Source organism: Populus alba, chromosome 1 (genome assembly GCF_005239225.2).
Source record: "Populus alba chromosome 1, ASM523922v2, whole genome shotgun sequence".
Taxonomy (NCBI): Eukaryota; Viridiplantae; Streptophyta; class Magnoliopsida; order Malpighiales; family Salicaceae; genus Populus; species Populus alba.
Window position 1 is genome coordinate 34,536,530 of NC_133284.1, and position 24,533 is coordinate 34,561,062.

Below are 24,533 nucleotides of genomic sequence, written 5' to 3' on the forward strand. Positions count from 1 at the left end.
CAATTATTGTTGTGTTCAAAAATATTGGATGAGTTACGTATAATTTAAAGATGTTCGATATGTAACGCTTGATGGAACATAAATGTTTTGTTTTAAGACCACCATTAATGACACAAAAATTCAAAACAAATTATTCAATGAACATGTATTTTGTACCGGTACAATGCAGGTTGAAAATTGATATTAATTTTTGTTTGTAGCTATGGATGCAAATTGGTTTAATGTGCTTTTTGATGACCATTATAAAAATGTTATGAATAATGTTGGTCGGTATGTGTCTGATGGGTTTGCTGGTACAAGTTCTGTAAGTGGTTTTGAAGGTAGTTTTGGTGATGGTTATGGAAACTACAATAGTGAGGTTCAGGACGACGACCTAAATCAACAGGATGACGATGACAGTGGCGAGTTATTTTGGCATAGAGAGTGTGATCGCACTAAATTAGTCATCTGCACTGCTAGAGCACTGGCTTTGTATTACAATACGTATATTTATAAAGAGCCATGTATGAATTCATACAACACTGGCATGCGATGGTTGGTTGAAATTTTACATGGGTATTGGACCCGTTGTGTGAACATGTTTCGTATGGATGCTAACACATTGACGAGTTTGGCTTTTGAGTTGGAAACGATATATGAGTTGAAACTGTCTAGACGGATGAGTGTTATTGAGAAATTAGGCATGTTTCTCTACACTTTAGCTCTCGGTGCGTCGATTAGGGAAGTACAAGAGCGTTTTCAGCATTTAGGTGAAACTATTTCCAGAAATTTCAACGAGGTTCTTTGTTCTGTGTGCTTGCTAGCAGATAATTTAATAAGACCAGTAGATCCAGAATTCACAACAACACCATTGGAAATTGAAATGAATCCGAAATACATGCCCAATTTCAAGGTGAGCAATACTATGTACAAGTAGTTAAATATTTCAAAAGGTGATAATCAAATATTTACGTGCAATTAAATTGATTCGGCAATAAATTTTTTGTTTTTATAGAATTGTATTGGAGCGATTGATGGAACACATGTACGTACATGTGTTTCACAAGAAAATCAAATACCATTTATTGGTAGAAAAGGTATACCGACGCATAATATAATGGCAGCATGTAGCTTTGACATGCAATTTACATTTGTTTCCTTACATAATATAACGTACATTTGGAGTTTGGAAGAAAAGATGACGAATCTTGCAAACCATGCCTGAGTTTCCTTACAAATCACTGGTAAAAATTGTTGTCGCATCAATGGCGTTGCACAACTATATTCGACGGAAGTCGGGCCAAGATGTTGCATTCAACAAGTTTGATAGCCACCCTGATTTCGTTTTTCCAGATACTTTTCCTGATGTCGTTCCACAATCACAAACAAGTGCACACCAGAGGACATCACATATGGATTATATTCGTGATGGCATTGCAAATAGTTTGATGAGTCAATAATGTTTAATTGTAATAACAAAGCACGCTTTTATTATTTTGCCGGTATTTATGTGGAAAAAATGTTTTATTTCCTCTTAACATAAATAATTATTTTATTTATGTTCTTTTTAATCATTTTGGGTACAAAAGCAACCTCAATCACAGTTTAACCAAACATATTTTTAACCACAATAAAATCAAACCATATTTTTAACCAAATACTCAAAATATATACACAAATCATAAAAAAAATATTTTATGAAAAAATCATTTTTTTCCAACCTTCACCACAATAATTACAGTAAAAACAAACACACTCTACGAGGTGGAGAAGGTGTTAAGGTGGCACACAAAAAACAAGGGGAAAACAAACAAAAGAACCGCTCCAATTCTTCTTTGTCTTATAGTGATAGACGGAACTACCCTTAACGAAACAGCACATGAATTTCTTTTTTTCAAATGCCCAAACTATCCTTAGGTCTCCACTTCTCAGACTTTAATGCTTCCTGCAAACTTGAAACCCCCAGCCCCTTTTCAGAAAAAGCGCGTGGCTTTACATGTCATAGATTTTGTGAGATAATGCCCAAGAATTTGACGGTACAACCCTAACGGAGATGTTAACTTGCACTCACTCAGACCTTTCATAGATTTAAGCGTCGTTATTTTGAAAATCCAAGTGATCGGGAGACATTTCTATCCGATTAGATGAAGTTGATAAACTCTCATGATGAATCGTTATCTGATGAAGCTTGGCGTCTATTTGAGGTTCAAAGTAAAGAATTTGTGCTGGTTCTTAACTATATTGAAAGAACTTGGCTGCCATTCGAAGAGTACATGGAATGAAAAAGACGCACACTTTGGGAATTGAGTCACCTCATCAGGAGTCTAGGCCGCTCATTGAGCTCTAAAAAAAATATTTCACAAGGTGATTTTTGATTGGTGAGAGGCAGAATTTGCCAGGCCAATGAAAATCAACTTCAACACTTCAAAACAACTCTTATCATGTATTGTTCATCATGGAGAATAGGTAATGTCATTTTCTAATGACAGTGATGAAGAGAGTCCAGAGAATCGAATCAATGAGCAGCTTCTAGCTACAATCAAAGTATCAATTACAACTGCCTTTGCCTTTACAAGAAGGTAAATGTTTCGAAGACAAACTCCCTAATCCGTGAATTAATGCCTACTTATTAAACAGCAATATAAAATCATGGAACCGTGTATGTGCACAAGTTCATACCTTTTATTTTCAGACGTGCTAATTAAAATATATATCCACACTTGAGAACCTAAAGTTGTTGTGCTATGGAACTGTGTATGTGCACAAGTCCGTATTTTAGCCCTTCAATTTTTTTCAAATGGTTGCCGTGCTATATATAATTCTACGAGGTCTTGAACTATACTTTTAACTGTTTGGTATGCTAAGTAGGCATGCTTGACAACCCCCAAGTTGCTGTACCATGGAACCGCCTCTGTGATCGATATTCTAGCATGCCATGAGGTTTTCAAGCATAGCGCCATGCTACCTATAATCAACTAAATTCTCGTTATTGTTTAAGCTTTAACTAATAATCTCTTGCAGCTATAATTAGTCTTTTTTGGTCCATAGTTATTCCTTTTGTACAAAATGTTTTAAGAGAATGTACGTAACTCCTGCACTGATTCTCTGGGAATAACTCAATATGTTCAGCTGATGGAGTTACCTTTGTGGTGTTTTATTGACTCGTGTCAAAAACAACAGCCTTGCGCCATGGCAATAACTTCAAGTAGAGGAGGAGAAGGAGAGAGGAGAGGGGAGAGGGGAGAGGAGAGTTACGCTTCCATGCGCATAAGGTGAGGTTATTTTAGACATTCTGAAAAGGTGATGACATGCATGGACAGATGAGAGGCATTTGTGTCAAATCCAAATGACCCAAAAAGTCTACTGGAGGCTTGGAGCGGCACCCAGACAAAAGAAAAAACCTTGGAGGGTATTTTAGTAAGATAGTAAGCAGAAGCCAACCACCAAATGTGCGGAGAAGAAGACAAGCTGAGCATGGAAAGAGAAACCCTAATGGAGACAGGGAGGTCTTGTAAGTTGTCAGTGATAATAATAATGAAAACCTGACCAATCACATCAATCAGAAAAGGTAAATAGCCTTACAATCAAATCTGGGCCGTTCACTTTCCCCCATCTGGAAACAAAAGGAAAGAGCAGTCGGAGGACAGGACAGAGGTGATTGGCTTCAAAAAGACAAAAAAACACCAAGAATCTTTCGTATCTCCTCACATGGAACCTTTGCTCTTTGGGGTAATCCTTGTTAAGTACCTTAAAAATAACATTAATTGTATTCCTAACACCCCATTGGTCCCCTTCCACCCCAAATTTGGACTGCTCTAGCTCCCAAATTAAAAAATTACCACATCTGTATATACTATATGGGTATATTTATAATGAAATATCACATGAAATTACATGATTTAAGCATCAAGGTATAAAATTAGTAATTGCGAAAAGTTCCTTGATTGACACCTCTTCTACTTCATTCCGCTAAATCTAAATATCACATGAAAGTCGTATATTTTCTTTGAAAAGTATTAGCAAGTCACCAAAAAGTCATAAAACCATATATCAAGGATTTATTTCTTGATGATAATATTAAAATAGCTTAAATCATGTTTTTATCGTAATGTTTATATAATTTTAACTTTTTGATGTTCTTTTTATCAATTTCTTATATGGTAGTTTGTTATTTATAAGGAACTTGTACAACTTACATGTTATTTATTGAGGGAATGGATTAAATTATAGAACGGAAGGAGAGTTCATCAAAGCACTCTATAGCTTGGAAGTTGAAATAAAAAAAACAAAATGATTCAGAAGGTGTTTTTATTATAACTTATAGTGAATTCATAGAGTCTGAATACCAAGAAGATATATCATATATGACAAGCATCAAAGTTTACAATTAAGAGAAGCATTTATTTCGTAAAGTATAATAATGAAAAAAAATGCTTTACACTCTCTATTAATGTTAAGGTGGTGGACTAGTATGGATCTAGGAAACAAGTTGTTCTACACCAGGGACAGATTGATGGAGAACGCTTTGTGGACGGTAGGAGAGGTATTTGAGCCTCAGTTTGGATATTATCGAAAAATGGCGACCAGGGTTAATGCTCTGATAACAACATTAGATGATGCTTACGATGTGTATGGCACCCTTGAAGAACTTGAGGTCTTCACAGATGTTATTGATGATGGGGCGGAATCCGGGACCGGTGATGTACTGATCATTGCTCATCGGAGGGGTAAGCACACTGAGACACAATATTTAACGTGGTTCGGCAAATTGCCTACATCCACGGGAGAGGTTCATTTTATTTAGAGATAGAGAAAGAATACAATACATGGAGGAGGATCACATCCACTCAACTCCCATCTCTCATTGCTACATAGGGCAGCTGCTGCTGGTGGCAGCAGGGCTGCTAGTGGCAGCCCTTCTCTTTCTTTCTCTCTTCTTCTCTCTTTTGTAGCTCTCCTACAAGACTCTCTCTCTCATTTTGTGATGCACTCTTGGTGTCTATTTATAGGCTTCAATGACAGCTCCTCTTGCTCCTTTGTCATCAATGGTGGCTGCCAAACTCATCTCTTCTTCAACAATGGTGGCTACCAAAGTCAAGGTTGGTGGTTGCCACCAACAAGCCTCCTTCTTTGACTCTCACATGGCAGCCATCTTCTTTGACAAGGCAGCCACATAATTGGCAATATTCCAACAATCACCCCCTTTGCCATTTATGTGGGCAATTGTCATGTTACTTCTTCAACACACGCTTTCTGAACTGGGCTCCTTTCATGGCCCTCACACCTTCTCTAAAGTGTCTCCGCTTGTCGTTATGCGACGGTCTAAACTAGGGCTCCTATCGTGGCTCATAGTTTGACACATATAATTGGGTAAACATGTGCACCTTCTTCTTCTTCATCTCCATTGACCACCATGATGACCTTTAGATGCCTCCTGATCGAGCAATCTCTTTTTAATAATTCACCACTGTCATTTTCGGTCTCAAATCTCAACAATCGGACCGTACCATTGCATCCGGAATGATCAAATTAGCTGGAAACATGTCTTGAATCGTCCAAATCGCACATCAGACGGCTAAGCTTTGATCAAAACAATTCTTGCCTGATCAACGGCTCAGATTCAATCTCAAATCCGGTTGCACGTAGGATCAGCTACACTGAATCATCTCAAAACTACCACACTTCATCCCAAATTGCTAACATCAAAAAACCTAAACCCTAAAAGTTTCAAGCTAAAAGCCAAATTGGAAATTACCAAAGGGTCCAAGAATAACTACTTCCATTACCGTTACCCCTGAATAAGATGTATCAAAAGATATTAAACATCGGGCATATAGCTCCAGAACCTCTGACACTTGTGCAACCACTTTATCCTAATTGGTACAAGCTAGAACTCAATTGTGAATACCATGCTAGTATTGTTGGGCATAGCATCCATACTTGCAATGCCTTCAAGAGAAAGCTTCTCTAATTAATCAAGGTTGGGTGGATAGAATTGGAAAACACCCCTAATATAAACACGAACTTGCTACCTAATCCTGCTTGAAGCACATTAGGATGAAATGTTTGGGGAACTGGAAAGCATCAATGGTCCAGCATGGGTGTGGAAATGATAACATGAATTTTGAAGGACATAAAGTTTGATTGTATTGTTGTTCTACATCGTCTTTAAGTCCTCTACACATAACTTTTGGGGAGAAGACTAGCCTAAGAATAGATTCGCCAAAATAAAGGAATGAAGTCTGCCTTATTATTGCGTTTTATTTAATGCTTTTGATCATGTATGTTTTGGTCTTAGTGGTAAGCTTATAATGCCATAAGACTTTCTCTATCAAAATAGCCTTTCTTGTTAAATAAAATCATGTGTTTTTGTGTGTTCATATCACACTCTTTTTTTGTTGTTATTACATCTAAATAACATTTTGAGCACAACTTTTGCTCACAAAACTACAACACAGAATCCTTTGGTGTTTTCCTTTTTCTTCCAAAAACTAAACATTTTCTCATATGTTTTCAAAGATTTTTTTAGGACCTCCAAAATGAGTACAAGAAAAGAAATCGTGTTGGTATTTATCCAAAACAAATACATTCTGAAAATTCAAGTCATGCCTTAGAAAGGTGTTTATATACCTAGAAAACTTGAAAGAAAAAGACAAAACAAAAACAAAGAAAAAAAAACCATGAGGTGACTTAAAATCTGAGTTTTATTTAAATGAATAAATCACTTTGCATACGCGCATAAAAGCAAGACTTATCGATCCTTAATGCATGAGTTTGAGATGAGGAAATGCCATATTTGATAATCCTTTCATGAGGCTGAAATATATCATTTGCAGTCTCATTTTGAGCCTATTACATTTTTTTAAAATAACCTTGACTAGGATCACACCCCACACTGGGGGGGCAAGTGCAAAAAAACTCAATGATCAAAGCTGCCCACGCAAAGCTGGGGCATGATAAAGAAAATCCAAAGGATCCAAAAGATTTGAGCTTCTCATAAAAACAACTGAGGTGATTATACTCAACCAAACAAAAATGAAGAAAACAAAGAGAAGGAGCCCAAACCAAAAACTAGGGGGCATGACAAACCATTTTAGAAAGAAATTCAAAAGAAAAAGGTAAGGAAACAAGCACAAGTGATCCTGGTCTTGAAATCCCTTAAACACCTTTTGAGTCTGCAAAGTATCCTTTTCTTCGTAACCAATAGCTAAAGCCTACATTATGTACATGATAAAGCCCTTTTTTATCAAAGGTAAGCAATCTGGATCGGTAGGCAGTGCTTTCTCGTGCGGGTCAAATCATTATTTATGAAAATAAAATAAAGCTTTGAACCGATTCAGTTCTTAATAACCCTCAAATTGAAATTTAAACTTTTTATAACCACCCAGATGTCACTTCATCTTTAACCCAAAAGCAAAACAAAAGGCTTTCATCATTTCAAGAAACTTGTCCATAGGAATCGCTTGAATTCTTTAGAACAAGTTTATTTTGAACCAATGTCAAAATGATTTTTGTGGTTGGAATAACTTGGAAGTTCCAAAAATTTTGTATGAAAACATTTTCTTGTACAAAAAACCCAAACTTGCTTTCACATATCCTCACCCCAAAGTAAACCCAATCTGAACACTTTGAGACATTATCAAGCTAAGGGGCAATCCAAAAGCACGTGGTAGGGTTGGCTCCATAATTCCTTTTTTAAGGAAAATGTCGGGCAATATTAGCAACCCTTAAGATAAAAGGTGGAGGACAAAGAAGTATGATGATATCAAGCCCTTCTTAGGGGTCAAAATCACAAGATATGACTCGAGTAAGCAAGAGTAAAAATGCCATCGAAGTTTACTATCAACATTCCACTTTTGAGAAAAGAAAGACTTCATGAAAAAATAGGGACCTATATTTCTCAGGTAAGTATACATGCATATTAATCATAATGCATTTTCTTTCATCATTGACGGATTGGTGTTACACCATCACTTCTCGGGTAGTGCGTTTTATAACCCTACCTCATTTCAAGTGCGCCTTTGGGCTCTACTCCCTTTTGAGTGTGCCTTTGAGCCCTCACCTCCTTTTGAGTGCGCATTTGAGCCCTCACCACTTAGGTAGTGCATTTTCTAACCCTACCTCCTTTTGAATGCGTCTTTGAGCCCTCGCCACTTGGGTAGTGATTTTTATAACCCTGCCTCCTTTCGAGTGTATCTTTGAGCCCTCATCCCTTTCAAAACTCTTTCCTTTTCCACTTGGGTAGGTCACCCATTATAATGATACCATTCCTCCACTTGGGTAAGTCACCCATTACAATTCGACCATTCTTCATATTTTTTTTTATTTGGGTAGGTCATCCATTATAAGGAGACCGTTCTTTCACCTGGGTAGGTCACCCATTACAACAAGACCGCTCTTCTTTTTTCCTATTTTTTTGGGTAGGTCACCCATTACAATTCGACCATTCTCCATGTTTTTTTTATTTAGGTAGGCCACCCATTATAATGAGACCATTCTTTCACTTGGGTAGGTCACCCGTTACAACAAGACTGCTCTTCCTTTTTCCTATTTTTTTGGGTAGGTCACCCATTACAATTCGACCATTCTCTATGTTTTTTTATTTGGGTAGGTCACCCATTACAATGAGACCATTCCTCCACTTGGGTAGGTCACCCATTACAATGACACCACTCTTCCTTTCTATACTTGGGCAAGTCGCCCATAAAAATAGACTAGGGGTAAGTGTGAGTGTGTGAGTTGGTTGCCCCTGAAAATAGATCACTTTGAGTATGTGTGGGCAGGTTGCCCATGAAAATAGACCAGGGTAAGCGTGAGTGTGTGGGCAGGTCGCCCATGAAAATAGACCAGGGTAAGCGTGAGTGTGTGGGCTGGTCGCCCCTGAAAATAAACCACTTTGAGTATATATGGGCAGGTCATCCATGAAAATAGACTAGGGTAAGTTTGAGTGTATGGGTTGGTTGCCTCTGAAAATAGATCACTTTGAGTATGTGTGGGCAAGTCACCCATGAAAATAGACCAGGGTAAGCGTGAGTGTGTGGGCTGGTCGCCCCTAAATATAGATCACTTTGAGTTTGTGTGGGCAGGTCGCCCATGAAAATAGTCCAAGGTAAGCGTAAGTGTGTGGGCTTATCACCCCTAAAAATAGACCACTTTGAGTATATGAGGGTAGGTCTCCATGAAAATAGACCAGGGTAAATATGAGTGTGTGGGCAAGTTGCCCGTGAAAATAGACCATTTTGCTTCAAAAGGGGAGGTCGCTTGTGAAAGCAGACCAATTTTCTTCAAAAGGGGGCAAGTTGCCTAAGATAATGTGATTGTTTTCCTTTTTCTTCTTTACAAAGCTTACTATCTAAAAACTCTTGTGAGATTTCAGTTGTAAGCATTGTAAAGACGGGGGCAACTTTCATAACTCATTTTGAGTTATTCCTCAATTCACATTTTTCTCTTCAAAAAATACAAAAATATAAAAAATATTATAAAAAAATATAATAGTGAAAAGAGGATGCCAAAGCGCCCAGAAAAGGACTAAAAAATTAATTGAGGAGGTTCAAACATATAAAAATTAAAATTTTGACAGTATTTTGTTGACCAATGAGAGCCATGCTGACACAGAAAATTCAATTTGAGGAAGAAAAGTCCAAAATCAGACATTTATGAACTCAATTAAATTTTATTAAAGGTTTAATTAAATTTATGGAGGGTTTGATTGCAAGAAAAATTGATTTTGAAGTCAATTTAGAATTTAATTGGAAGAAATTAAAGTTCTGGGGTCAAATTATATTTTTTTTAGAGTTAATTTGGTCAAATCAGTGGCTTAATTGCATAAATATTGAAGTTTGATGGCTAATTAGGGACTTAATTGAAGAAATCTAAAACCAAGAACCAAAATGAAAAACACGTGTAAATAGAGGGGTTGTAATTAAAACCGAATCAGGGGCCAAATTGAAAAAATTAAAAGTTTATTGATCAATTGAAGATCAAATTGTATAAATCAGAGACCAATGACTAAAGTTTAATAACAATATTAAAAAAAAAATTCCATCATAACTAAGACTTTTTTTACGTTAACAAAAAAATTGACTTTTCCCATAGGCATATAAACTAGTTATTGCCAAAGGAAATGGGAACATTGTGAACCTTGCAAATGTAGTTATTCTTTTCAAGATCCTTAATAAAATGCACCGTTACAAAAATTAAAAAAAGCATAGTGAATTAAGCAAGTTTAGTTTAAATGAACTACAAGAGATGTTCGACAAAGAAGAAAAAAATTAAAATAAATGAGTGCTATATATATATATATATATATATATATATATATATATATATATATAGTAGAGACTAATAATACAATATTAGAGAAAGAAATTTAGCAACAGATAAAACTATTAAATTAAATAATATTAACAAAAAAACTAATGGAAAAGAGGTTTTACTCTACTACCCCTTTTCCCGTAATACTATTCAATTAAATATTATTTTTTATTTTATTTTCTTATTTTTTTCTAATATATATTTTTTTCCATTTCAATTATATTCTTCAACATTATGTTTATTAGGGATTAAACTACATAATTCTTTTTAATTTATTTTTTATGAGGCAATCCTGTACTCATGACTTAGACCGTAGGTTTGACGGGTTAACTCAGTTGTCTCAAGTTTTTTCCCATATTCTTAATTAAATTTTTTTTTAATTTCATCCTCCAACATTGGGTTAATTGGGGCTAGACTTCGTGATTTTATTTTAGTCTATTTTCTATGGAGTTATCTTCATCTCATGACTTGAGTCACGAGTTTGGCAGGTTAACTCTAGTTAACCCGAGTTGTTTTTTTATGCCCTTTTTTTAATTGATTTTTTTTCAATTTTATATTTTAACACTAAGTTGATTGAGAATTAAGCTTTATAATTTTGTTTTAATTTTTTTTTCTCTTAGGTTATCCTGGTCTCATGACCCTAGTTTTGGGTTTAGCATGTTAACCTTGATTGACTCGGGTTGTTTTTTAGATTGTTTTTAATTGATTTTTTTTTCAGTTTCATCATTCAATATTGGATTTATTAGAATGAACTTCATAATTTATTTTGAATTGATTTTATGAGGTTATCATGATCTCATGACATGGTATGCGATTTGACAAGTTAACCCGGGTTAACCTGAATCAATTCAATATGTTGACGTCTTAATGATTTTTAAAAATATCTCTTCTTAAATTTTTATTTTGAGTCAAGTTATGTTTTTACCGATTATCCAGGTTATCTTTGGATCCGTCAAAGCGACCGAATCACATTATATCAATTCTTACATGGTTTCTTTTTTTCTACTAGAGAAAACAAGATATTGTTTTATGTTAAAAAAGTTAATTTGACCTACAACGTATCACGTGCCAATTATCTAGTATATTACTACTTTAGTCATTCCAGTAGTAGAAAATAACGTGAATCACTACATGATGATGATAATGACAATGGTCAACTTTAAAGTTTTTCTATGAGAAAATAAAAATAAAAGAAGACATGAAAAATATTAGAGGCAGGTGATTTATTCGTTATTGAACATAAAAAATTACAAATTGCCTTAAACAAGTCCTTTAGGCTCGTTGGTTGGGTCTAGGCTAGTTGCATCCAAATGGATAGATAATCTTGATTGCCTTAAACAAGTCCTTTAGGCTCGTTGGTTGGGTCTAGGCTAGTTGCATCCAAATGGATAGATAATCTTGATTGCCTTAAACAAGTCCTTTAGGCTCGTTGAAATCAAGCTTACTCTCAATATTTTTAGAACTTACTACCATTTGGTCACTGGCACTAATGGTGGCAATGATAATCATTGGTTTTTTACCTTCATCAACAAACCCATGGAAGCCATGGAGGGGACTTTGTAGAGCAAACGTGCGCATGTTAAGAAATTGAAAGGGATGTGGTTGATAATTAGGTATAATGGGTTAGTCAGACCCAAAAAATGGGATGTAACATATCTGAGGTTATGCCTATTATTGGAGAGTGCCTTCCCCTGAGGTAAATAATAGGCATCGTCTAAGTTTGGATGAGGAGAAAATGTGTGTTGCATCGACATCGGTCTCAACTGAGTACGACATCAATAAAATGGCCAAAGAGAATTACTAGGCCATATTACAAAGTATGTAGCCTCTTTATCATTTGTTTTTTTTTATGCATTTAAGTTCATTTCTAACTTCTTCTTCTTCTTTTGCAAGATTAATAGTTGAAGAAGATGGAGAGACTTCAACAAGGTCCACAGAGAAGATCTTGTTTGCATCAAGAAGGTGATTTTTATCTCTTGACTTAAGTGGAGCCATGAATAGAGAAGAGATGGAGCATAACCCTCATCAACATAGACGAGCTCACTATTCTTGAGGACTATGTTCCTGAAAAAATAATGGTAGGAGCCACCACTACCATAGGAATATAAGCTGAAGGAAGTCATACTCTCCTAGGTTGATGTTAAGAAAAATTGACCCCCCTAAAGTAATTATGAGTATTGTTGCCTGCTTTAAAAGAAAGAGGATATTCACCTCTATTGAGACTAGTATTTTAGCCTTAACTATAAAGCCTTCTTCTATGATGACGATCCCTCTGCCTCCACCCCTAATTTCAGCCGCAGAGGCTATAGCTGATGGGACCTTTACCCAAGGTTTTTCTCAGGAAGTTGAATAAAGGTTTAAAGATGTTTTTGTTGGCCTCGTCCTCGGTTGAGCCCCCTTCACTTTCCCATCCTAACAAATGAGGAAAGGCAAGCCATGAAGGGTTGTCATTGGTGGAAGGTCTGGCCTTAAAGAGACTGACCTAGAGGTGGTGAAGCAGTGGGAGAGGGTTCTCACCATTCCTTCAGACATCTTGATAATGTCTTATGTAATAAACCTTTTTTGTATAACCTCTTTAGTTTAGTTTTATGACCATTTTTTCTAACAATCTTTTTTGGTAGACTTTCATGATGTGCAACCATTCAAAAAGGTGCTAGATTACCAAGAGGAGTGAGGGAGGTCATCGCTAAGCATAAGGCATACCAAACTGCTCTTCAACAACTAAAGGAGGACAAGGCTATTATGGCGGTGGAAATGAAGAACCTCAAGGTAGCCTATACCTCGCTGAAGGATAACATACAAGGTATTTTTTTTCCAGCTGGGCTCCACTAAAAAATAGCTTTAAACAACTTATAATGAAGTAGACGCCATGAAATAGGGGATCCTTGAGGCGAAGGCCACCCGAGATGGTCTGAAGACCAAGCTCTATATTGCGAAGAGCCCAAAGCTCTTGTGCACAGATGAAGGCTTTGAGGAACTATTTTATGGTGTTTCAGGAGTTTTTTAAAGGGTTCATAACCCTAACCGAGACAGTTAAGGATAAGATCTTAATTGTTATGTTCAACATATACTTCTTTAATCAGTCGAGAACAATATAGATGGGCTTCAGTGTTTTCTTCCATCAAGTCCCGACACCTAATTTTGTAGATGTGTTCCCTATTAGGGCTACAACTACCCAACATGGAGAACACCTTACTGAGGAGCCTGACCTCGATATCTAAACTTTAACCTCTTCAACTTCCTTTATCCTTGTAAACAATCCTAGTCCGAGTTTAACTTTCTATAATATATCTTATATTTTTTAAAATTTTAATGTTTTATGAAATTGTTTTTGTTCACTTCATTGTTTACTTTGAGAAATATTATGTAGTATATGGGTCGAATGTCCATACTTAGAAAATATTTAAAAGTATGTATAAGTCTAAATCTTATACTTAGTAAAATATTTAAAAGGAAATTCTATAGGTATATTGTATAGGTCCAATGCCTATACTTAGAAAAATATTCAAGATTTTGTATGAGACTAGTGCCTATACTTAAAAATATTTATAAGGAAATCCTCTAGGCAATTTGTATAGGTCTAAAGCCTATACTTAGAAAACAAATTTCTAATTTTTGCAATATTTGAATTGTGCCTAACCTTAGTAGGATTCTCCACCTGCTTGGAACCGAGAGGAAATCTAGGCTGCAAGTATATCCTTATCCTAGAGTTCTTACTCATTTAATCTGGTTGTCTAAATGAATCCCTAGTGAATTGGTGAGATGCCCTTAGTCATTACATGAAGATTGATGTTATTACACTAAGGAGACCAATTCAATCTTTTAAAGAGTTATATGGTTATTTCCCTAGAGAGATTGAGGCAGTCCCCTCTTTTGAGAGTTATGCAATCACACAAGGGAGATCCTTGATCCATCCCTTCCAATGTGAGTTGTGCAATTGCATTAGGTTGACCATGCCAATCCCTTCTAAAGTGATTTGTGCAATCACACTAAGAAGACCATGCCAATCCTATCATTAAAAGGTTAATGAGAGGTCGTGAAGCATAACTTGGAGAAAATGAAAACATCGTTTATGAATAAGTTAATTCATATATGAGAAACTTACATTCTTAGTCATTAATTATGGTACATTTTCAAATTACCAAAGTGCTAGCATGAGGGAGACTCTTCCCTTCTATATCTTGTAAATGGAAAGTGTTTGCCTTGACTACCCTCGTGATTTTGAAGGTTTGCCCATTTCGGGGCTAGTTTGCCCTTACTTTATCTATTGTCAACAGCCTCAAACTTTCTTAGCACCAAGTCTTCCAATTTAAACTTTTTATTTTTGACTCTAGCATTGGCATAACCCATTTTTGGATTATTCCCCAATTCACATTTTTTCTCTTTTAAAAAATACAAAAAAATCAAAATATATAACAATGAAAAAAGGATGCCAGAATGCTCAGAAAATGGTCAAAAATTGGTTGAGGATGTTCAAAATTACAAAGATTAAAATGTGACAGTATTTTGTTAACTGATGAGAGCCCTGTTCACAAGGAAAATTCAATTTGAGGAAGAAAAGTAAAAAATCAGATGTTTATGGACTCAATTAAATTTTATTGAAGGTTTAATTGAATTTATGGAGGGTTTGATTGCAAGAAAATTTGATTTTGAAGTCAATTTAGGCTTTAATTGGAAGGAATTAAAGTTCTGGGGTCAAATTATAATTTTTGAGAGTTAATTTGGTTAAATCAGGGGCTTAATTGCATAACTATTAAAGTTTGATGGCTAATTAGGGACTTAATTGAAGAAATCCGAAACTAAGGACCAAAATGAAAATGCACATAAATAGAGGGGTTGTAATCATACCGAATCAGGGTCCAAATTGAATAAATTAAAAGTTTATTGATCAATTTAGGGTCAAATTGCATAAATTCAAGACCAAGGACCGAAGTGAAAAAGGCGGCCAACTTCAGGGCCGCTGTTTGATTTTTGGCAGGGATGTAACTGCATTGATTTTTAAATTAAATTTGCAATTTAGGACTTGATTGAAAGAATTACAAATTAAAGACTGATTTGGACTTTGACATAAGTTTGTTGTCGTTTTCATTTAAATGAAATAGCGTGTTTTGTCCAAAATGGCGTCGTTTCATAGACTATTAAAAAAAACTCAAAACGGTGTCGTTTTGAATGGCACTGTAGCCTTTCTGCTTCCCCTAGTCGCACGTAAAACAGGAAAGAAGAAAGTTTTGTTCCTCTATTTTCTCCGACCTTTCTCCTCTCCCTCTCTCTTCTAAACATCAAAAAGACACCAACCATAGCCACTTGCATAAACTCTGACCTGTGGCCTACTACGGGGCGGTGAAAAACAGAGGGGACATGCCCCTCTAGTGGTTTTTGGGGCGGCTACATAGTGGCCGCCCTGCCTCTCTCTCCCCTTTTTTTCCTATAAATACAGGGGAAGAGAGCAGAGGAGAGGGGAGAGCACAAGAGAGCAAGAGAAGAAGGGGGGAAGAGGGGAAGACCGAAAGAAAAAAAAAACAAAGAAGAAGAAGAGAACAAAAAACAGAGGAGAGAGAGAGAAGGAAAGAAAAAAACAGAGCCACTGCCACCACCGCAAACCGCCAGCGTCGTTGCATGTCGCCTCCAACAGCTCCGCCAATGATAATAGCCACCGCAGGTCAGCCCTTCTCCCCTTCTTTTTTCTCCTACTTCATCCCTGCCATGCCTCCACTGTTCACACGAGCTGGGCTAGGCCCGGCCCGGCCCATGCATTTGGTCCGAGTCCGGCCCATTTCAAAAATAATTAAAAGAAAAAAATATTTTTCAATATTTGTGATTTCCCTACTTTTTGATTCATGCCTTTTTTGCTTAATATCGATCTGTATTTTATGTCATAAAAATATAAATCCAGTATTAAAATACCTGATTTTCATCAATTGAATTGATTTATACAATCAAAATTGTAATTGAGGACTTGATTGAACAAACCACAAATTGAGGACCAATGTGAACTCTGTCATGTTTTTTCCGCCTTTTCCTTTTAAATGAAATGACGTGTTTTGACCGAAACGGCACCGTTTCATCCACTGTTCATAAAAAAAAAAAGCCTGAAACGATGCCGTTTTGAAGGACACTACAGACTTTCTTCTTCCCCTAGACGTGCAGAGAAACAGGGGAAGGGAGTTGCATTCCCCTGTTTTCACCGACTTCTCTTCCTCTAAAAAGCATTAAAAAGACACCAACTACGGACCCCCACTTGCCCAAAACTTTCCAATGTTGGAGGGGTGGTTGAGGGGCAGCAGCATAGTGGCCGCCTGATTAATACTTAAAAGTGCATATTTATCAAGGTTTTATATCATCATTTTGCACTTAAAAGTATCAATAACTCCTTAACTAAAGCATGTTTTATAATAACAAGTCTAATACTATAAAATGCCTTAATATATGGTAAATGTTCATCTTAAATGAAGGTCTATCACATAAATCAAAGGATTGATTGATGAGTTCAAGTATGGAAATTGAAAGGACAGAGAGAGGGTCAAACTTAGAAAAGAGATGTTGGTGCCATCCAAACTGGAACACTGTTTGGTAATTGGGTCATATCTCGAGTTCTAGATGTCAAAATGATCTCCAATTTTTACACAAATTCAGTAAGACATAGGCCTATAACTTTCATGTTTTCATCAAGATCTAAGAATGTCGTTTTTAAGTCCAAATTATAGCAACAACGGAGAAGTCTGAATCTGTCCTGCAGCCCAGACACTGTTCAGTGTTCAGCCCATATCTGGAGTTCTAGAAGTCCAAATGACCTCCATTGTTTTTCCTAAAAAGCTGAGTCACTTTTCTACAACTTTCACGTTTTCAAGTGGTCCCAGTTCTGATGCTAGCAATTTCGTTTTATTTAGACAAAAAGATAAGGATTTTCACAAAGTCAAGAGTTGGCCACCCACTCAACAATTAGTCATCAAATCAATAATTCCGAATTTTGGCCTATAAAAGAAGGCATTTGCCATGTATTTGGGGGCTTGGGGTGGTTCAAATCAAGAACTTGCCTTTCCTCTCTCTCTTTATATTTTTTTTGTAATTCTTAAGTTTTGCTTTCATTAATATCTTGTTTATGCTTTTCATTTCCTCTCCTTTACTTCGTTAACTTGTATTTTATTTATGTTCTTGTTTTGTTTATTATGTTTCTCTTCTTCATTATGTTTAGCTAAGTTTATTATGTCAAGGTGAAAAGGTTACACTAATGGTGTAAGAATAAGTATAGTGTAAACTCAACATGGACCTTAATGTTTAATATTAACATGTTTTATCTTTTTATCTTATTAATTCTTAATACCTTGCTTGTTAAATGGTTAATCTAGATTTGTGTTGTATAGCACTTGGTACAACAAATGTTTGGCCCTCTCATAGCGCAACCGTATGGTATTACTTACACCTGTGCTATGAAAGGAACTTGAGCTGTTGTTAACATAAGTTAGCATAATGAATTCCTGACAATATTTAAAAGTTTGGTGTTACTTAAATAAGATAATTAATATGATCATGTTAATAATTTATAATTAGCTATTAATGACAAATCATCCGATTGGAACCTCCTTCGTGTGTGGTTTCCAAGTTGAGTAATAAGAGTTTATACTATACTTGTTTGAAATACTATTAGTGGATCCTCTAACCTTGACATTTGTTTTTATCATTGTTTAATCCTTACATTAATCTTCCATCTCAAAGTTCTCATTAATTTCTTCCTCCTCTTCTTTTTATTATTATTATTATTATTATTACTATTACTAATACTATTAGTATTATTATTTTTTATTATTACTATTAATATTACTATTACTATTATTATTATTACTATTATTATCATAAAATCAGTATATAGGCTGGAAACCTGTGACCCGATCTTTTAGATCATTCTCATATATAACAACGCCACGTACTGAGTATTATTATTATTATTAATATTATTATTACTAGTACTATTGTTGTTGTTATTGTATTATTATTTATAATTTATACAATTAATCTCTCTGTGATTCGACCCCGGTCTTGCCGTGTTATTTATTACTTCAACTCTCCTACACTTTGGAGAAGACATCAATCTTTTGGTCGTGTCAAGTTTTTGGCGTCGTTGCCGGGGAGGTAAATTCTTGTACATATTATAGTATTTATTTTTTTTTCTCTTTTCACTTTTCTTGTATCTAACTTTGTTTCTTTTATTTTATTTCTTTTTCTTTTGTTTTCTTCTTCCTTTTATTTTCTTTTTACACGTGCATGAGTGTTTGGTCACGTACATTAAGTGGTAGACTTTGTAGGGTATCCTCATCATTTTTAGAAAATATGGCCGAAGAAGATAACCAGTCACTTCATAATAAGAATAACCGTGTTAGGAGACTTAGTGACCACATGAATCCCACAAGAACAAGTGCACCCTCATGCATAGTTTTCCCTCCTAATGCATCCCATTTTAATTTTAAACCAAGCATTATTCAACTTTTACCTTCTTTTCATGGCTTAGATCTAGAAAATCCATACTTGCATTTGAGAGAATTTGAAAAAGTTTGTAACACCTATAATGACTTAAATTGTAGCATGAATACCATTAGATTAAAGCTTTTTTCTTTTTCATTAAAAGATAAAGCTAAAACATGGCTACAAAATCTTAGGTTAGGATCCACTCGTGCTTGGGATGAAATGCAACAACAATTTTTGAAAAAGTTTTTTCCATCTCACAGAACCAACTCTTTCAAAAGACAAATCACCACTTTCACTCAAAAATCAGGTGAAACATTTTACCAATGTTGGGATAGGTATCGAGACTTGCTTAATACTTGCCCTCATCATGGTTTTGAAACATGGAGATTGGTTTCACAATTTTATGAAGGGTTAACACCTAAAGATAGGCAAATGGTTGAATTGATGTGCAATGGAACTTTTAAAGATAAAGATCTTAATAAAGCAATGGAGTACCTAGACTTGCTAGCCGAAAATGCTCAAAATTGGGACACCACGGGTACTTATAAGGCACCAAGTAAAACTCAACCTCATACATCTAGTGGAAGTATGCACAACCTTAGGGAAGATCATGACCTTTAAGCCAAGTTTGCATCTCTAGCTAGAAAAGTCGAGGCACTAGAATTGAAAAAGAGTGGTCAATTAAAATCTGTTCAAGACATTATGTGTCAAATCTGTGAAACATGCAACCAATGACTGTCCAACTTTGCCTTCTTTCAAGGACTGCCTCCATGAACAAGCCCATGCTTTAAACAGTTTTCAAATGCTCAATTATAAACCATACTCGCAAACATACAACCCTGGTTGGAGAAATCACCCAAATTTCAGTTGGAAGAGTGATACCAACAATGCACAAACTTCACAGCCACCGTTTCAAGCACACCATAATTTTCAAAATTCTCATGGATATGCACCTCCTTATACTCCACCTCCTAGAAGAAATCTTGAGGAAACATTGCATGCATTCATTGAAAAGCAAGAGACAATCAACACTCAACTTGCTTAAAGCATGACAAATTTTAAAGATGCTCTTGCAAAATTCACATCTGCTCTCAGTTTTCAAGAGAAAGGTAAGTTTCCATCTCAACCACAGCAAAATCTGAAGGGGCAATACAATGCAAATGCAAGTAGTTCCGGAAGCCAACACATGGATCAAGTCAAATCAGTCATCACTCTTCGTAGTGGTAAGGTTATTGAAAAACCCACTCTTGAACCTTGTAAGAAAGATGATGAGTCAATCTTTGAGGGTAAGGAAGGGGTTGAATCTGAACATTGTAAAGAAAAGACTAATTCTCCACTAGCACTTCCATTTCCTCATGCCATGACTAAACAAAGGAAAGTCAATCACAATTCTGAAATCCTTGAAACTTTCAAACATGTAAGGATCAATATACCTTTGTTGGATGCTATTAAACAGGTACCTTCCTATGCTAAATTTTTGAAAGATCTATGCACTGTGGAGAGAAAACTGAATGTGAAAAAGAAAGCATTTTTAGCCGAACAAGTAAGTGCTATTCTTCAGAACAATAATGCTTTGAAATATAAAGACCCTAGTTGTCCTACAATTTCTTGCTTTATTGGAGAGCATAAAATTGAAAGAGCTTTACTTGATCTTGGAGCTAGTGTGAATTTACTTCCATATTCAGTTTTTCAAAGTCTCGATCTAGGTGAGTTAAAACCAACTTCTGTAACTCTTTTACTTGCTGATAGATCTGTAAAAGTGCCTAGAGGAATAGTAGAGGATGTGTTAGTACAAATTGATAAATTCATTTACCCTGTAGATTTTGTTGTCTTGGATACATAACCTGTTGAAGCATGTAATTCAATTCCTGTCATTTTAGGACATCCATTTCTTGCCACTTCTAATGCATTGATTAATTGTAGGAATGGACTGATGAAGCTATCATTTGGAAACATGACATTGGAGATGAATATTTTCAACATTTGCAAGCAACCTGGAGATGATAATGATTTATAGAAAGTGGACTTTATTGAAAAATTAGTTCATGATCAATTTCAAACCACTTCCAGTGAAACTGAGATTGATGAACCTAACAAGTTGTAAATGGTCTATTTTCAGGAAGAAGCAAAGGCATTTAATTGGAGACCACAAATTGAAGAATTGCCACCACCATCAATTGAGTCCATACCTTCAAGTGTTCAACCACCAAAACCTTATTTGAAGCCGTTACTAGTCAATCTCAAATACTCATTTTTGGGAGAAAATAAAACTTTTCTGGTAATAATCTCTTCCAATCTTAATGCACATCAAGAAGGAAAGTTATTACAGACTCTGAAAATGCACAAAAATGTATTAGGATGGACCATAGCTAACATAAAAGGAATTAGTCCTTTGATTTGCACACACAGGATTTATATGGAGTAAAATGCTAAACCATCTAGAGAAATGCAACAAAGACATAATCCTAATATGAAAGAAATAGTGAAAAATAAAGTCATTAAGCTTCTAGATAATGGAATCATTTATCCTATTTCTGACAGCAAATGGGTAAGTCCTACCCAAGTTGTACCTAAAAAGTCTAGAGTCACTGTGATAACAAATGAGAAAAATAAGTTAATTCCAACTAGGACTATTATCGGTTGGCGCATGTGCATTGACTATAGGAAACTTAATTCAATGACTAGAAAAGATCATTTTCCTTTACCTTTCATGGATCAAATCCTAGAAAGAGTTGTAGGTCATGAATTTTATTGTTTCCTAGATGGCTATTCAGGTTACAATCAAATTGAAATTGCATTGGAAGATCAAGACAAGACTACTTTCACATGTCCATTTGGTATTTTTGCATATCGAAGAATGCCTTTTGGGTTATGTTCACATGTCCATTTGGTATTTTTGCATATCGAAGAATGCCTTTTGGGTTATGTAATGCACCAGCCACGTTTCAAAGATGCATGCTTAGCATATTCAGTGATATGGTTGAACGTTTTCTTGAGATTTTTATGGATGATTTTTCTATTTTTGGTGATTCATTTGATGATTGTTTAACTAACTTGGAAAAGGTTTTGAACAGGTGTGAAGAGAAGAATCTTGTACTGAATTGGGAAAAATGTCACTTTATAGTAACAAACGACATTGTACTTGGTCACATTGTTTCATCGAAAGGAATTGAGGTTGACAAATCTAAAATCGAGTTAATTGCCAACTTACCAACACCAAAATCTGTTAAAGATGTTAGATCATTCTTAGGACATGCTGGTTTTTACAGAAGGTTCATCAAAGATTTTAGTGTAATATCTAAACTATTGTGTAACCTTATAACGAAGGAAAATATTTTTGAATGGACTGAACAATGTGAAAAAGCCTTTGTTAAACTTAAAAGCTTGCTTACTTCTGCTCCTATCATTCAACCTCCTGATTGGTCACTACCTTTTGAAATAATGTGTGATGCTAGCGATTATGTCGTGGGTGCTGTCTTAGGACAAAGAAAATATAAGAAACCTTATGTGATTTACTATGCAAGTAAAACTTTAAATAGTGCTCAAATGAATTACACTATCACTGAAAAAGAATTACTTGCAATAGTATTTGCATGTGACAAGTTCAGATCTTATCTTGTTGGCTCACCTGTTGTCATTTTTAGTGATCATGCAGCTTTGAAATATCTTCTTTCAAAAAAGGATTCTAAAGCTAGATTGGTGCGGTGGATTTTGTTACTTTAAGAATTTGATATCACAATCAAAGACAAGAAAGGCACCGAAAATGCTGTTGCAGATCATTTGTCAAGATTGACAACCGATTCGAGATCTAACATCACACCAATTGATGACTACTTTCCTGATGAATCTTTATTTTTTGTCTCTAGAATGCCTTGGTTTGCTAATATTGTTAATTTTCTTGTTTCAGGACAATTTCCAGCTCATTGGAGTACCCAAGACAAAAGAAAGTTCTTGAACGAAGTGAAGAACTTTTATTGGGATGACCCTTATTTATTCAAATATTGTCTTGATCAAATATTTTGAAGATGCATTCCTGACAATGAGGTAAGTAGTGTCATTAAATTTTGTCATTCTAAGGTATGTGAGGGTCATTTCTCATCAAGAAAGACAACTGCAAAAATCTTACAAAGTGGATTTTACTGGCTCACCATGTTCAAAGACTCACATGAATTCTGCAAGACTTGTGAAAATTGTCAAAAGTTGGGATCTATTTTGAAACGTCACATGATGCCTTTAAATCCTATTCTTGTCATTGAGATCTTTGATTGTTGGGGTATAGATTTTATGGGTCCATTTCCTCCATCATTTGGTTTCTTGTACATATTGGTTGCAATAGATTATGTTTCAAAATGGATAGAGGCAATTCCAAGTCGAAACAATGATCACAAAATAGTGATAAAGTTTTTGAAAGAAAACAATTTAAGTCAATTTGGAATCCCTCAAGCCATGATAAATGATGGTGGAACACATTTCTGCAAAAAGTCATTTGAGTCTTTAATGAAGAAATATGGAATCACACATAAAGTTGCCACCCCTTATCACCCTCAGACGAGTGGACATGTAGAACTTGCTAATTGCTAATTGTCACCTTATAAACTAGTCTATGGAAAACCTTGTCAGTTACCTGTGGAAATTGAACATAAAGCTTATTGGGCTATTAAAGCTTTCAATTCAAACATTGATGATGCTAGTCAGTTGTGAAAATTGCAAATAAATGAGCTTGAGGAAATAAGAAATGATGCATATGACAATTCAAGAATTTATAAAGCAAGAATCAAAGAGTTTCATGACAAGAAAATACTGAGAAAAATATTTAATGTTGGTCAAAAAGTCTTGCTTTATAATTCTTGACTCCATTTATTTCCTGGAAAACTAAGATCAAGATGGAGCAGTCCTTTTATTATGAAACATGTGTATCCATATAGGGCCTGTGATATCGAAAACCCAAAGAATGGTAATGTTTTCAAGGTAAATGGTCATCATTTGAAAGTTTATTTTGATAATTTTTCAGTTAAAAATGACTCTATTGAATTAGGTGATCCTGTATATAAAGATTGATTCTTTTTTCTCACATTGTTTTTGTGTGACTTTTATTTTGCTAGTCTCTCACCTTGGTCAAATGGCGGATAACGGTACTCCGTGACTCTTAAGTCGGTTCTTTCAATTTCCCACAATAACTTATATATGTGTATATATTTGTGCAATTCTTTGCTCTTTCTCCTTTCTTTGAATCTCTCCTCCAATTCTCAGTTGAGAATGGGCACCACTCTTGAAAAATTGAAAAAGTATTTTCCCGCTTTGCCTTAGAATGCAATTACAAAAATTTACCGTGCTAGGTGTGAAAGATTGAGGTTTTTAATGAACCATGAAATTCCTGAAGATATTCGTTGGCTAATTGAAGCAAAGGTCCGATTATCAGGTGAGTCCTCCAATTCTTTCATTTCATACATGCTTGGAACAGGTAAAAGCACTTTTACGAAGAAATGTCGTGCAAAACGACTGAAAGTCTGTCACAGATGTGCTAGATGGACTTGTAATGCAACATGTCGTTCTGTAGGAATGGTATTTGTAAATCGTGAAGATAAAATATAATTCATTAAGGATGGCCTGAGTAAGGGGTCTTTAGATAATCTTCTATTGACTCTTGAGATGCACCCTAGTGGAGATGTGCATCGTGCAATTCATGATTTATGGCCACAATTCCATAAAGAACATGCTCGACTTAGTCTTGGGAATCTGACTAAAAAAGACCCTGTTTGCCAGTTTTTAAGAAAACTGAA

At 35.4% G+C, this 24,533-nt stretch overlaps 1 non-coding gene and 1 pseudogene across 1 annotated transcript; one reads left to right on the top strand and one right to left on the bottom strand.

The window, feature by feature from the left end:
* The first annotated feature begins 202 nt into the window (after positions 1 to 202).
* On the top strand, positions 203 to 23,454 carry LOC140955213 (uncharacterized; annotated as a pseudogene).
* Positions 19,019 to 19,127, bottom strand: LOC118055496 (small nucleolar RNA R71). Its single transcript, XR_004688661.1, has one exon. It is a non-coding gene; the product is annotated as a small nucleolar RNA R71 (small nucleolar RNA).
* Positions 23,455 to 24,533: the final 1,079 nt, after the last annotated feature.